The following is a 14,972-nucleotide window of genomic DNA, read 5'->3' on the forward strand; positions in this document are numbered from 1 at the left end:
CCACCCACCAGTTGAGATACACTAATGAGATTTTGCTGCAACCCTTCTACGTACGCCACCTTTCTTATTGTGAAGTCTCCATTGGTTATCATCCCATAACCCTTTATTGTTCCATAGGAGTTGTTACCAAACTTGACATTGCCACCATTTTGAAGTGATCGAAACTCCCTTAGCTCTTCCTTCCTTCCTGTCATGTGACGTGAGCAGCCACTGTCAATGTACCATTCTTCGTCAAACTGCTCGTCACTAATAACCTGCAAAAATTAAGCAGATTTAGGAACCCAAAGTTTCTTGGGTCCACGTGAGCCTTTCAAAGGAACAGGAATAGTAAGAGAAACATCAACAAGATATGTTCGTTTTATTATGGTTGTTTCATGTTTTCTTTTAATAGTAAACACTTTGATTTTATTAGAATTAGTTGCAGGCGTTTTGGATTTAGATGTTGGTGTTTGGACTTTAGCCTACTTTCGGTCTTCTTTAGCTGAGGAAATCTTCCTTTTTCCTTTCAAATCCCTTGATGATCTTGAATTTTGTGTAGGAACAGAATTGGGCTTAGAAGAAGATTGAGAACGAGTAGAATTAGAGGAAAAGAAATTGGAATGAGAATCTTTCCTGACTCGAGATTCGGAATGACCCTTTCGGTTGTGATCATTTGGGGGACCGAACCTGGACCTTCGGTAGCTGTTTGATGATGAACCGAAGTTGGATTTTTGGGTGTTGTTGGTTGGTGGTCCGAAACTGGGTCTTTTATTGTAACAGCTTGATGGACTGAAATCAGGTCTTTTCCTATTGTTATTTGACAGAATGAGACTAGCTTTTCGGTTGCTGTTGCTTTCGGGACCGAACCTATCCTTTCGGTTCTGTTCTTCGAGTGGCCCGAAAGTCTTTCTCTGGTTGTTCTGACTTTTGCTTTCTTCTCCCTTTGACTTAGAATCTTTGTCATGGTAAGTGTAGTGAGGATTTTGGGAGCGCCAAAACTACTTTCGCTCTGAGAGATTTTTCTTGTATCTCAGGTTCCTCTGTTGTTTTTGATTTCTCACCTGTTTCGGTTGTATGTGGATATTAGCCTTTTGTTTCAGCTTCTTAGCAACCGGTTCACTCTTCATAGATGAGATTTCGCTTGTGGAGGTGACTTCTTCTACTGGAATCTCTATTGTGCCACTGGTACTTGGTGCGTCAAAGTTGGTAGGCTTATTCAGTGGTTCGGGCACATATCTACCTTTGGCCTTCCAGGATGTTCAATCTGACAGACCAACTGTTTTTTCTGTGTTATCTATCGGCGCTAAGCAGAAAAACTCATCACAACCATCTGCATTATCTTCGTTCACTATGGCAGTGAGTTCGGCTGTCTGATGTTCGGTTACTCTTGTGACCTTATACACTTGATTAGGAGTAGTTCTAACCTTCTGAAACACAACGGCCTTTTCTTTAAGGACAGGGGACTTAGTTTTGGTCAAGCGAGCGAATTCCACAGAATTTTCAGAAATCAGATTTTTGTGGTTTTCGGGTTCGCATTTGACGAACTCAGAACAGTCAACTTCGTCCTCTACAGAAATTACACTCATATCATCGTCCTCATTAAGTTCAGATGCGTTTTCAACATCAATTTTGTTTCCTGAACTTAAATTGGTACTCAATGAGTCGAATTTTTGTATGGTTTCGGTCCTGAGTTTTAGCTTATCATTTTCATCCAAAAGATTTTAAGCATGTCCTTATGGTCTTTGGACTTTATAAAAGATTCTATTTTGTCCAGACCATACATGTAAGTGGGATTAACATCATTGGAAGATACAACACTTTCACAGTTGTATGCTTCGGCATCGATTTCATCCTCCTTAAACTCAAGGAAGGGTAGAATCATGCGATGTAGCTTCTATCCTATTTCACAATTTAGATGTAGTTGAGTAATGTTAGTATAAAGCCTTTTAGCGATCAAACAAAAAAACATTCCTTTGTTTTAACAATTTCAGATTGTCTCTTTGAAAATAAATGTTTTCATCCCTAGACTTAATTAGCTCCAACTCCTTCTGCTCAATCCACATCCTTCGCTCCTCACTCTTGGATGACACCCTGCTTATTTGGTCAGTCAGATTAGAATTTGTGACCTGTGTTTGAGTTAAACAACTATCTAGATATGAAATTCTTGAATTCAAGTTATTTAATTCCTTTTCATATGATTTTTATGGAATTTTAAACGAAACAAAAATAGATTGTACTTTCTTGATTAGTTCATCAAGTTCACTGATCTGCACACTGAGAGGTTTTGTTGTAAAGCATAAGTCATCTCGCTCCTTGGCCTCTTCATTTCCACCATCAGTGTTGTATCCCCTCATCTGAGATACATCGGTTACCATCAGACATCTTCCACCAGTTTCACCACCTTTTGCGACATAAGCCTTTCCATGAGAAGGCTTTCTCACCTCATCATCTTCTGAGTCGGTCGACCATACCTGTACGCCACCGAACTCGTCATCCTCAGCCGAACCCTGCACAATAAGAGCATTCATAGAGGAATTAGTAGCAGCCTTCTTCCTTTTTATCTCTTCCAGTCTTTTCATAAGACTTGCTTCTTCATCTTTCTCTTCGTCTTTCTCTACCATCTTCTTCAGCATACAATCCTTTGCGTAGTGATTCTTTCCCCCACAGTAGAAGCAACTGACACCAGAGTCAACTTCACCCTTTGCTTCCTTTTTCGACTCCTCAACCTTCGGTTCATCTTTCACTCTTTCAGAACTATAGCTTCCCTGCCAATTACGATTTTTGTTGGAAGGAAACTTTTTCTTGGTAAACCATCTAGGATTTGACACCGTTAAAGCATAGTCTTCTGTTGTCATATCGTGATCTCCCAAATTAAGATCCTCTTCATCTTCTTCTACACTTTTACCCTTGGACAGAAGCGCCAGAGACCCCAGACTAGAAACCACGCTTTTCTCTTGCAGCACAATCTTTTCTTGGGATTTCAGAATTCCCACCAGTTTCGCCAGCGAGTACGATTTAAACTGCTCATGTGCTTTAACCGTTGACACAACAGCTCTCCATTCGGATCTTAGACCATTCAGAAAAGTGACTTTCTGTTCAATGAGCTTCCTTTCAATATCATGTTTGATCATCTTGGTGAGAAGATGATTGAAGCGATCAAATGTCTGCGTAACAGACTCATCAGGATTTTGCTTGAACTCTCCAAATTCAGACAGGAGTAAGGTCTGAATTGAGTGCTCCAGATCTTCATCTGTGGAATACAGCTCTCGCAGCCGATCCCATATTTCTTTAGCTGTACTACAGGAACTTACCAATCTAAACGTGTCAGATTGAAGAGCGAATCGAATTAGTCTCAGTGCCTTGATGTTGCACTGAAACTTCTCCTTTTCGTCCTGAGCAACATCTTTCACATCTTTCAACAAATCATTATACTCCTTTTGAGTTTTAATAATTCTGGATGTTCCTGAATGAGAAAATGGTCCAGTCACAATAGCTTCCCATATTAGATACTCATTATCTTCAGATCCAATGACGTAGTCTTCAAAGTGGTGCGTCCAAACCTAGTAATCTTGAGTGTAGAGAATTGGAATCTTGGTTGTAGATCCTATACTGTTTGAGATGTTTATAGGATTAGATTGAGAATCGTCCATGCTTAATCGTTTAACCTGTTGTAATATCAGACTTGTAATACATAATATTAGGGCAAGATGAATAAATAATGAGATACGTCAATTATGGAGTGACGGCTCAATAAATATCAGTAAATGCGGAATAAACCCTAATCACTTCTTTCACAGAAGAGATGTGTATGAATTACACAGTCTCCTGCTCTGATACCAATTGATGAGTTAAGAAACTCTTTGATCGTTTAGATCTTTGAACAGGTTAATCACAAAAACGATAAACAGTAATATCAAGCACAAGAATGAATCAAAATATGTCGAACGATTCAATAGATTCAAGCCTCAGCAGAGCTCGATAAAGAACTTCTGCTGTAGAGGCTATTAGGGTTACAAAACGATAAAGATAATAATTGACTTCCAAATCCTTACGTACAAAGATGCATGCAAGCACCTATAAATACAAAACCCTAGATATAACTCTCGGATGGACAGGCCCAATCCGGAGACTAAATGGACTAAATAGCGAGCCCAAGACGCAACACCTTTCAGACCCTACACATTGTTTCTTTTGTAACTAAATTAGTGGGTTTTTTTATATTTATGATTTTTAGGAACAATGAAAGACGAAATCTTCAAGAAGAACAAGGCTTTTTTTTTCTTTCTTACTTTCAACATTGTATTTATCTCATTGAATGTTCTTAATTAGATGAAGTTGACATTATATTCTTGATTTTGAAGGTTTCATGGCCTAAAACACTCAAGAAATGGTTCAATGTAAAAAACAAAGCTTAAGACTTTGATGCGGATGATTTCAATCATGGAGGTAGTTTTCTCATTTGCTACTTCCTTTATTTTTGCATCAAATCATTGTATGTTTTTCTTGTAAAAGTAGCATTTGGGAATTGGAATCCCAAATGCTACTAAAATTGAGTTATCGTTCCATTTCTATCCGAGCTCCCCTATTAAGTTGTTCAGCGTGTGTAATTCTGTCATTTGACTATCTCTTGTCTGGTAGCATGTTTTTTTAAAACCATCTTATGTGTAGTTCTTAAATATCTTTCAATTATATCTTCGCACATCACTTATTTGGAATTGAATTATGCAAAAACAGTGGAATTGATGAATCATATGAGAAAAATTAATTGATTCAATATTGTATCCTGTTGCTTTTTCTTTCAACATATTTTTAAATTTGTATGAATTAGGATTTCTTGATTTTAATATACAATTTTTTATTATAAATTTAGTCATCGTTATGTATTTCTTTGTAAGCTTGTTTATTTTTGTATTTAACTAAAAGTTCTCAATTTTAATCGGTAAATTGTTTCATCTCGATTTGTTTTGGTATATTACTGATTAGATTAGATACAAATTGGATTTGGATTTGGATGGTAATGATTCTAGCTTATTTCCCAGTTAACTTTGGATTTGTTTTTCATGTTTTCAAAATTTTCAAGCTTTTCATAGGGATTTTCCATACTTGAGTTCAGCTCCTTCTACAACTCCAAGCATAAGACTGTTTTTATAAGATGTAATTCGTTTAGAATGAATCAACAATATATTCTGATAGAATATGTATAGTTCTAATAAAATGTATAAGAATGTTATTCTGAAAGAATATGTATGAATCTACATTTAGGTGTTCACGAGTAAACAAGGATATTGTTATTTTCCAACTAATGGTTCAAAGACGTTATCTTTCTTCAAGAAATTCATTTAATCAAAACATGCATTCTGTCAGAAAATATGTATCCTACCATTATTATAAAATATTATTCTAATAGAATTTCATTCTTTCAGAACAAAATCGGGGTATAATTAAAAATTAAGTAAGAATTAAAATTTACTTGATTAAAAAAAAAATCAGAATTTTAAATCAAGAAAATTAATTATCCCCAAAAATCAGGAATTTTCCTTTTTTAAAGCTTGCATTTTCCCTTGATTGTCATGCATTTGAAACCTCCCACAATAATTTGCTAAAACCTCATGCATTTGAAACCCCCAAACCTTTTCACCTTCTTAATAACTAATCACACATAATCAATGGTAATTCATATGAGATAATAATTTGCTAAAACCTCATGCATTTGTATGGTATTAGAACATGTTTGAGTTTTTGGGTTTTAGACTTTAGTAAATGGGTAATCCGTTTGATACGTTGGATTTGAAGCTATCTTATTTGAATTACCCAAAACAAGAGATAAATTAATAATATATGCTCATGCATGTTTTTTACAAGCCCCAATCAAAATACAATATATCATGATCATACAATTAAGTGTCTTTTATTCCATTTTTGGCTTTATAACAAAAGTTTGTTTACGTGGCGAAGAAAGAAAACTTGAAAATGAATATTTAGGTTGGATGTTTATATAAGATTTGTTTTAAATATATAATATAGATATAAATACACAAATGTGTGTCAAATACAGCTCATCACAAATTTAATGTTATAAACTACAATATAACTCAAAGTGGTTTTCCAAATATAATGTTTATACTATCATATAATATATTAGAAGAATACCATATAGTAGACGAATCCCACATGTTGTGCATAAATTTAGTTGCATAGATAATATATTATAATTATATTTTATTTAAAATATGTTAGGGTCATTTGGTTATTACGTTGTTGTATTAGGCATTATAGTCTCATATATTTTGAATGACTCTTACAAAAATGGTGTCTGTAATTTGAATATAAAGTAATATCTTATGATGTTTATTGAATGATATTATCTTCGATTGAGCACTTTTTAATGGGAATCAACTTTATTATAGTTAAAAATTTTGGCTTCGTTTTTTTCTTTTCATTAGTTCTAGAATGTGATTTTTTATATATTAACTTAAAATATGTTACTATCTTAAAATAGATTGAGAATGAGATTTTTTTATATTTACTTAAAATACGGCACCATTTTCTATTCAATAGTAAAACTAACAAAAGTCGTTAAATATATATATTTTTATGAGGTTCAACATAAATAGACGACCACAAATGAGAATCCGTATCTAATCAATCATCAACTAATTACATTAGATACTAATGTGTACATAAAAATTACATTTAAAATTTTAAACTAATAGTAAAAAAATTTCATTATTTATTATGATAAAAAATCTGTAAATCAAAACATATACATGCTATTTAATTGCATACAAGTTTTATGTATGACTTATTCACAATACATTAAACCATATATAACAATATTAAACTACATAATCATCTCACTGCGCAATGCGCAGGCATTCGCCTAGTATATATGCATATATATATATATATATATATATATATATATATATATATATGTGTGTGTGTGTGTGTGTGTATGTGTGTGTGTCTATATATATATATATATATATATATATATATATGCTCTCTAATAAATGAATGTTTTTTTGCCACTTGTCAAATTCTCAAGAGTTTTGTCACACGCAATTTTATGGTTTTTTAATAAATTAATTCTACATGTCATTTTGTGGCTGCTTTGTGTTAAATGAAATTAATCAATTAATTAATGTATTTATTATATTAATTTTGAAAATAAAAATTATAATTTCAATATATACGTTTCTTTCCTATTACGCATCCAATTTTGATTTTGTCACCTCAAATTCTAAGCTAATCATATATACTATCCAAAATAATACCATGTTTCTTATATGGTACTACAATTACCGTATAATTACGAAACATACAACAATTTCTTGACTCATATTGATTGGCTGCTTCAAAGTCAAACTTTAACTTAAATCATAAAAGTGAATTTATATGGATAAAAAGTCATTTGAAGTTTAAGTGCAACAATTTAAATACTTTTGATAGAAAAAGAATACATTACAATGCGAAACAAATTTCAAGGTGACTCTCTATAATAGATAAATTCAATGTAATTCATTATAATCGATTTTTATTTAATACCACTTTTAGTTTTTTTAGCAATTAAACTTTTATTTTAATCAAACCGTGTACTACGCGGGTCTCACACCTAGTATAATATATATATATATATATATATATATATATATATATATATATATATATATATATATATATGTATATATATACTTATAATGAGAGCATTTTTTTTTGAATCTCATGCATTTGAAACCCCATTTTTTTAACTAATCTAACTCAAAAGTTTTCTTAATTATGATTTACCACTCAAAAGTTTTATAGCTTATATTATGTTTTGATAGCATTTACTAAAAAGTGGAATGACATGCTTACAAATCAAATACAAATTTCAGAAAGAAAACAAACTTAAAGGTTTTTATGTGTGGTTGAGGTCTTATGACCACTTTTGGAGATATGCTATTATATTAGAGGTTTTAATTTGTAAGTTTGTTATACTAATTCGTTTTTATATTTTCTTCGTTTTTGGATTAGTGTAATACAGTTGTTGTATATTGTGGTTTAATAGTCAACATAGTGATTATATGTTATATAGGGTGTGTCGAAAATATTTAATTAAATATTTTAAATATGTTTTTTTTTTGTTTTGTAATTGTACCGTTTCAAAAATATAATTAATTAAAACTCATACATATGTTATATTTTCCATCTCTCTCTCTCACACACACTCTCTCTCTCTCTCTCTCTATATATATATATATATATATATATATTATAATAGAGGTCAAAACACTTCAACCATAATTCATTTAAATTCTAATATTTCAAATGCTTTTTAATAATGATTGTAAAAATTTCAACATATGTTACTTAATTGATTGATGAATAAAAATATTAATGTTTTGAAACTCCAAACTCTTAAACTTATATTATTTAATTTGTTAGTTAACTAAAATATTTTTCCTGCATAAAGATAACATTTTTATGTTTGGTTACTCATATTTGTTTATGTAATTAGAAAACAAGGTGTACATAGAATTGTTGGAATAGCGTCTAAGGCTGCAACTATATTAGGCAAGTATTGTACCCGATTGTGCATGGTCCTTTTGGGTTGCCTTTACCTTAGCAACTTGACAGGATGATTTATAATGAGAGAAGAAATATTATTTATATATTATGAGAATAATATAAGGAACAATAATATTGTTATTTGATTAATATAAGTCATAAATTAATTAGGAATTAATTTAGTGACTTAAAGAGATTAATTAAATAAAATGGCATAAACTGTCAATTGTATGATAGTTGTACTTTGGGCTATAATCCCTTATGGATAAGGAGTGGACGGTTTTGGGGCTTGGAAGGACCTAGAAATCGTCAAAGGCTTATTAATAAGGAGATTGGATTGCTTAGGGCCTAAGTTATCCAATTAGCGTTTTAGGGTGAAACCCTAGGAGGCTTACTAGTATAAATAGACCCTTGGGGCTAAGTAAATCGATACAATCTTGTTTTGAAGAAACCTTGGCCGATTTCTTGCCCTCCTCTCTCTCTCTCTCTAATCATCCTCTTGATAGTTGGTGTTTGTAAGCCATTAGAGGAGTGACAATTGTGACTCTAAGCTCCAAGGACAAGAAGATTCAAGCAAGCAACTCAAGGTAATCTTCTAGATCTGTTTTTCATATATGATTTGAATGTTCTTCATTAGATCTATCAATCAAAGTCTTGGATATATTGCATGTTCAATTAGAGAAACCTAGATCCAAGCATTAGGGTTTGCATGTGCACATAGGAATGTTCTTATGGCTCAAACCCATCAGTGGTATCAGAGTCTTGATTGGTTTCTATTGAATGGATGCATTGGTTGCTTGATTGTTGATTAAAAAAATTCGTTTTTTGTCCTTCTGCCTGATGAACTCGGCGAGTCCATGGTGGTACTCGGCGAGTTTGAGCGTCAGAAGGAGCTATTTTTGGATTTTCTTGTTGTTTATCTTATGGAAACTTGCCTTTATCTTTATGGGTCAATATAAATCCGATTTTAACATATATTTGAGTATATCTTTGACCTAATTAAAGATGTTTATCAATTAATTGAATAATAATTTCCTTATGTGATAATTGATTAATTATTTAATTGAATTGGTAAATTGTTTTGCAAGAAACATTTAAATAAATCAAATATAGATAATTATGAGATTAAATGGTTAATTTGAATTATTTGTTATTTGATCCCTTATGTTTTGAAAAGTTTAAAACTTGTCCTCAAGTTTTGAAATTTATGTTCTGTAATTAAAGGTTTAATTTAGACAATTTAAATTTCAAACCGTACAATTTTACAAGTTTAAAATTCAACCCTATACTCTATATGATTACAAGCTTAATATATATATGTATAATTAAAATGCTAGTCTTACCGTTAGTAGGCCTCATTCACGAAGCCGATCTATAAGGTGGGTATAAGGTTGCGGCCTATAAAATGGCGCTTAATGGGTGTACACTCACACCCACCGCTTGCTTGATTGGTGGAGGGTCATTAGCCGAACGGGTAGGATAGGACAACCTCTCTCTCCTCATTAATAAGTATAATGAACACATAAAGTCACTAAACTATTTTCTAAAATTCCCAATCTTAGTTACTTTAGGAAAAGTGAATTGATGCAATCCCATGAAATTACACTTTGCACCCTTGCCTAGAAGTTAGTGGAGCGTGTGTGGTTTACCGACACAGTAATTGGTTCTAAGCATAGGTGGCAAAGGGTGATTCATTGTTTATCATAGTTCGGTGGAGCGTGTGTGGTTTACCGGCACACCGAATAGGTGATTGTTACAATGAAGGCACCGTGTAGATTTGCATGGTTATTCACACCCACTTTGTGATCCTCGGTATCCCAGTCACAAACGAGAGGGGCATATCGAGATTTAAACATGCCATTGAAAAGTTCAATGAATCTCATTGAAACCTAGGAATTCTCAATACATTTAGAACTTAAAGTTATGTTTTGTGATGGAGAATTAGTGAATCGTCATTCACTTACCCTCAAATTGTTTGCATGTTAGATTACGGCATCCCTTTTCTATTATGTAAATATTGTTGTTGGATCCTAGCCCTAATTTTTCTTATTGGGTGATAATTAGGGATTCAAATTCTAATCAATCTTTGTCCTTTCTATTTGTAGATGTCGAATGCGAACAACGCTGCTGCTAGTTCATTCATATTGATGAGCCTTTGCCAAAAGGTGACTTTCGATGGAACGAACTTTAGCGAATGGATAAGATACATTCGCACGATTGCTCGCTACGAGGACAAGGAATATGTCCTCGACGAGAAGCTCGAGAAGATCAATCCCGAAATCGCTACTCCGGCTGAAATGACTGCTTTTGAGACTCATGAACATGATGCGACGAAGGTTCATTGCATCATGATAGCCACAATGAACGCCGAATTCCAAAAGTCCTATGAGGAAATGTATCCGTACGAAATGCATCAAGACTTATTGGAGAGATACCATCAAAACGCGAGGCAGGAACGTTACAAGATCTTCACTAACATGATCTCCGCTAAAATGGGACATGGAGAATCTCTAACCGTGCACTTGCAAAAGATGCAAAGGTATGTCGATCGTCTTCGCAGGTTGAATGTCGACTTTGGGGAAGTTTTGGCTATCGACATGGTGCTCCATTCTTTGCCTTCGTGTTACAACCAATTTAGAATGACCTACCACATGAACAAGGAAGAGGTCATCCTAAGTAAACTCCAAGGTCTCCTAAGGGTTGCTGATAAGTTAAAACTAACTTGAAGATCGATTAGATCTATTAAACAGGTAAAGAAATAACGAGTAAACAGCAAGAACACAAGAATGGATCAAAAGATGTCGAATGATTAATAAACAACCCTCAGCAGAGCTCGATAAAGAACTTCTACTGTAGAGGATTTAGGGTTTACAAGAACGATGAAGAAAATCTGTAAAGCTATCGTAATTGCTATCAATCGTTATCTAAATTGTTAACCTAATATGCATGCAAGCACATTATTATATACTAAACCCTATCAGCTCACGGTTGGACATGCCCAAACCGGAGTACAAAACTTGGACTATTAACCGAGCCCAATGATGCAATACAATATAAATCTGCTACCCAACAATCTCCCCCTTTGCGTCAAATTGGAGCGAGATCATTACTTTTTCTTACTTAGGCCAGCAGCAGGAGCAGGAACCTTCTTCTTTACAGTCTCAAACAGACGCGAAATAAGGGCGAGGATCGTCTGTCTGAATCGGATGTACCACTGAATCATGTCGTCAAAGTATTTGATATCATTCGCTGTATTTTCTTTGCACCTGTGGATGATCCCCAACACATGCTCAAGACAAGCAGTGGTATAAAGATGTTTATCCGCTAAGGCAAAGAGACATTTCTGTCCTTCACTCCTAGTGAACATGACCGAGTTTCGCCTTGGGTCAATCTTTCCCATCTTCATCAGGTTTAGATCACTGGCCGAGCCAACAGGAGAGATCTTCGGTTTCTTCTTGAAGACAGTTGCAATCTCCTGATCCATCAGGGCGACCTCCATGATATAGCACACCAACATCCTCTTGAGATGGTCAATGATCGGACCATATTCAGCTTCCTTAGTCAGAAGGATGTTGTGCAGAACGATCCAGTCATGGGGGTTGAGATTCGGTAGATCTGCTAAAGAGATGGCATGTTCGGTTTTTGCAGACCCCCTGAGCACTTTGAACCGAACATTGATAAATCTCCCTTCAGTATATGGCTTTAGAACCCGAACGTTGATGATCTTCTGAGCGCTCCAGGTTTGGTACTGGGGTTGAGCGGCCTTCAGATAGAACTCAATCAATTCCCTATCAACCTCCGGATGAGGATGAGGGACCTTGTCAACGTTGGCGAAGGCGTGAAAGATGAACGCCTTTCGGGTTAAGGGCATGTCGAACTGCGAGTCGACGGAGTTGTAGCAGTCAGAGGAGATTACCGGTTCAAGCCATAAGATGCTCGGAGTATCGATGGCCTCCTTTATCATCCTCTCTCGAGTCCAAGCAGGAAACAGAGTTTTCCTACTCTCGAGGAGGTCGTGGGCTTCTTTCCTTTTGCGTTCAGCTTCTTCAGCTTCTCTCACCACACGAACATTATCATCTTCAACATTGCGACGACTTTTGCGTTTAAGCAAGTCGGCAATGGTTTCTTGATCATCTTCCTCTTCTTCCTCAGCCATCTTCTTTCCTTTATCCTTCACACCCGAACCAGAGGCTTGACCTATAGGAGGAGGTTCGGTTGTGTGAGCAGCTTTTGAGGAATGAGGTGGTTGCGATCCGGACTCCTTTTCTCCCCCTTGTTTCAGAGTGGACACGAAACTGGGTAGCCCTTCAATTTTACTTAGCAGATCCAGGGCAGGAGCGAGTTTCTCTGCAAGGGTACGCCTCACAGAATGGTTCAGGATCGGATCGTGCGCTTCAAGAATGTTGGATATAGCTGAGTGTACATCCGAAACACACGTCCTGATGACCTCCCGTTCGGATCGAAGAGCGTCAATTTGTTGTTGAGAATTGGAGAGTTGAGCACTCTTGACCTTTAGGGCAGTGGTCTTCTTTGCTAGAACATCCATCAACGAGTTTTCAGCGGCTAGATCCTCTTGGAGTTTAGAGAGGCACTCGTCGATAGAGGCACGAAGGGCAGAGTTGTCGTCACTGATCGATTGGCAAAGTGTGGCAAATGACTTCAACTCCGTGGAGACAAACGTGGCCAACTGTTGAACAATTGGTTCCAACGTTGTCTTGGTAGCAGTGGCACTCTCCTGCAAAGATTGTAACAGGGTAGAGGCGTCAAAGAATAGTTTATCGACTTTTTCGGTCCCAGCCTCACAAGCTTTCGTCGAGGCATCTATGGCGGCATTGGCAGAAGCGACCGAATCTTGCTGAGCCCTTGAGAAGGCATCAACAATCTTCTGAAGAGCAGCTTCAGAGAGAGATGATTGAGAATTGGAGGAGGAAGCAATGAGCAAGTCGACCTTCTCATGCAGCTCCTTAAGGTGCTTCTTTGTTACCGGAGCATCCTCATCATCGTCGCTTTGCACCTGAAACGGACTGTAATAGACCGAATCAAATGTCATGTTCTCCCCGCCAAGGAAAGGGTTATCTCCGTCAGAGGCATGACCGGGAGATGGTGGTGGTGGTGAAGCTGGTGGTGGTTCGGTTGTATGGGTGGGTTCTGGTTGGGTTGTTTCGGGTGTAGGGGTAGGTGTAGGTGTAGGTTCGGTTTGTTTTTGAGTAGGAGTGGGTTCGGGTGGTTGTTGGGTTTCAGTTGTGTGTCTGGGTTCGGTTGCTAGCGGTGGTTTGGGTGCATCGGTATGAACCCCCGTATCAGATACGTTGGTTGTAACCTTTGCAGTATTGCATCAGTGAAAATGGGTGGTGGTATAGGGAATGAGGTTTTGGGAATATGGGTAGTGGGGTCTATGGTGGGAATGGAAGTAGGAATTGTTTGAGTAGGAGAGGGAAGTGGAGAGGTATGGATTTGCATATCAGGGGTAGGTGATCTAGGTGGTGTGTTGCCCCTTGGAGGTGTGTTGCCTCTTGGAGAGTCGTCCGAATCCGAACTCTCACCCTCCGAATCACTTGAAGAGGAAGCGATAATGAGCTTTCGCTTTGGTTGAGTCTTTCGCCTCTTCTGCTGCGGGGACTGAGCAGCTTTAGTAGCTTTCCTCTTTTTAGGAGAAGGGCCTTTAGCCCCTTTCGCCACCTGCTTCCCTTTTTCTGCCTTTTTGCCTCTCGAAGCAGGCTTATCAGCATCATGAATTGACTTGAGCATCTCCGGCGTGAGATCCCTCGGACCAGACTTCTTGAACTCCTTGTAGGTCCGGATGATCCTGCTGTCAGCTGGAACATCAGCGTACATGGTTTCCGGGATGGAACCATTGAAAGGGAATTTCGATGCATCTGAGACGATGATCTTCATGGTATGGAATGTACCAATCGAAGACATCGATGCGCCGATAATAGTGGGGACATTGTTCTTATCCATCGCCCACTTAGTGATCAAGGTCCAAAACCTGGCATACGACACCTCAGAATGTCGTGAAGAAGAAGATAAACTCTGGATGAGTTGTTGCCAGAGAACCAACCCATAGTCGACGTTGACGCCGTTGTAAACTCCGTACAGAATGGACAGGAATAGTCGACTGGAGCCATCTGAACCTGAGCTCCTTTCTGAGAGACCCTTGAAAAGTACAGTGAACATTCCGTTCCACTGTGGCGGTAAACATGACTTTTTGAACTTTGCGACGGAGGTTAGCACCTCCGTGTACCCCATATTATAGAACATGTTGAAGAGATGCCCCAACGGAATAGTCTCCGGATTAACCCTTGAAGGGTCAGCTTCAAACCCTAGTAGTGAGCCAAATCGTTGCTTGGAAATAAAGGCTTTGTGATCAGAAACCTCGAAGAAGATCCTATCGACCACTTTATCATAATGTGCAGTCGCATAAATCTGCGATAAGAGCTCCA

The sequence above is a fragment of the Lactuca serriola genome, chromosome 8 (genome assembly GCF_051521515.1).
Source record: "Lactuca serriola cultivar US96UC23 chromosome 8, Lser_US96UC23_V15, whole genome shotgun sequence".
Taxonomy (NCBI): Eukaryota; Viridiplantae; Streptophyta; class Magnoliopsida; order Asterales; family Asteraceae; genus Lactuca; species Lactuca serriola.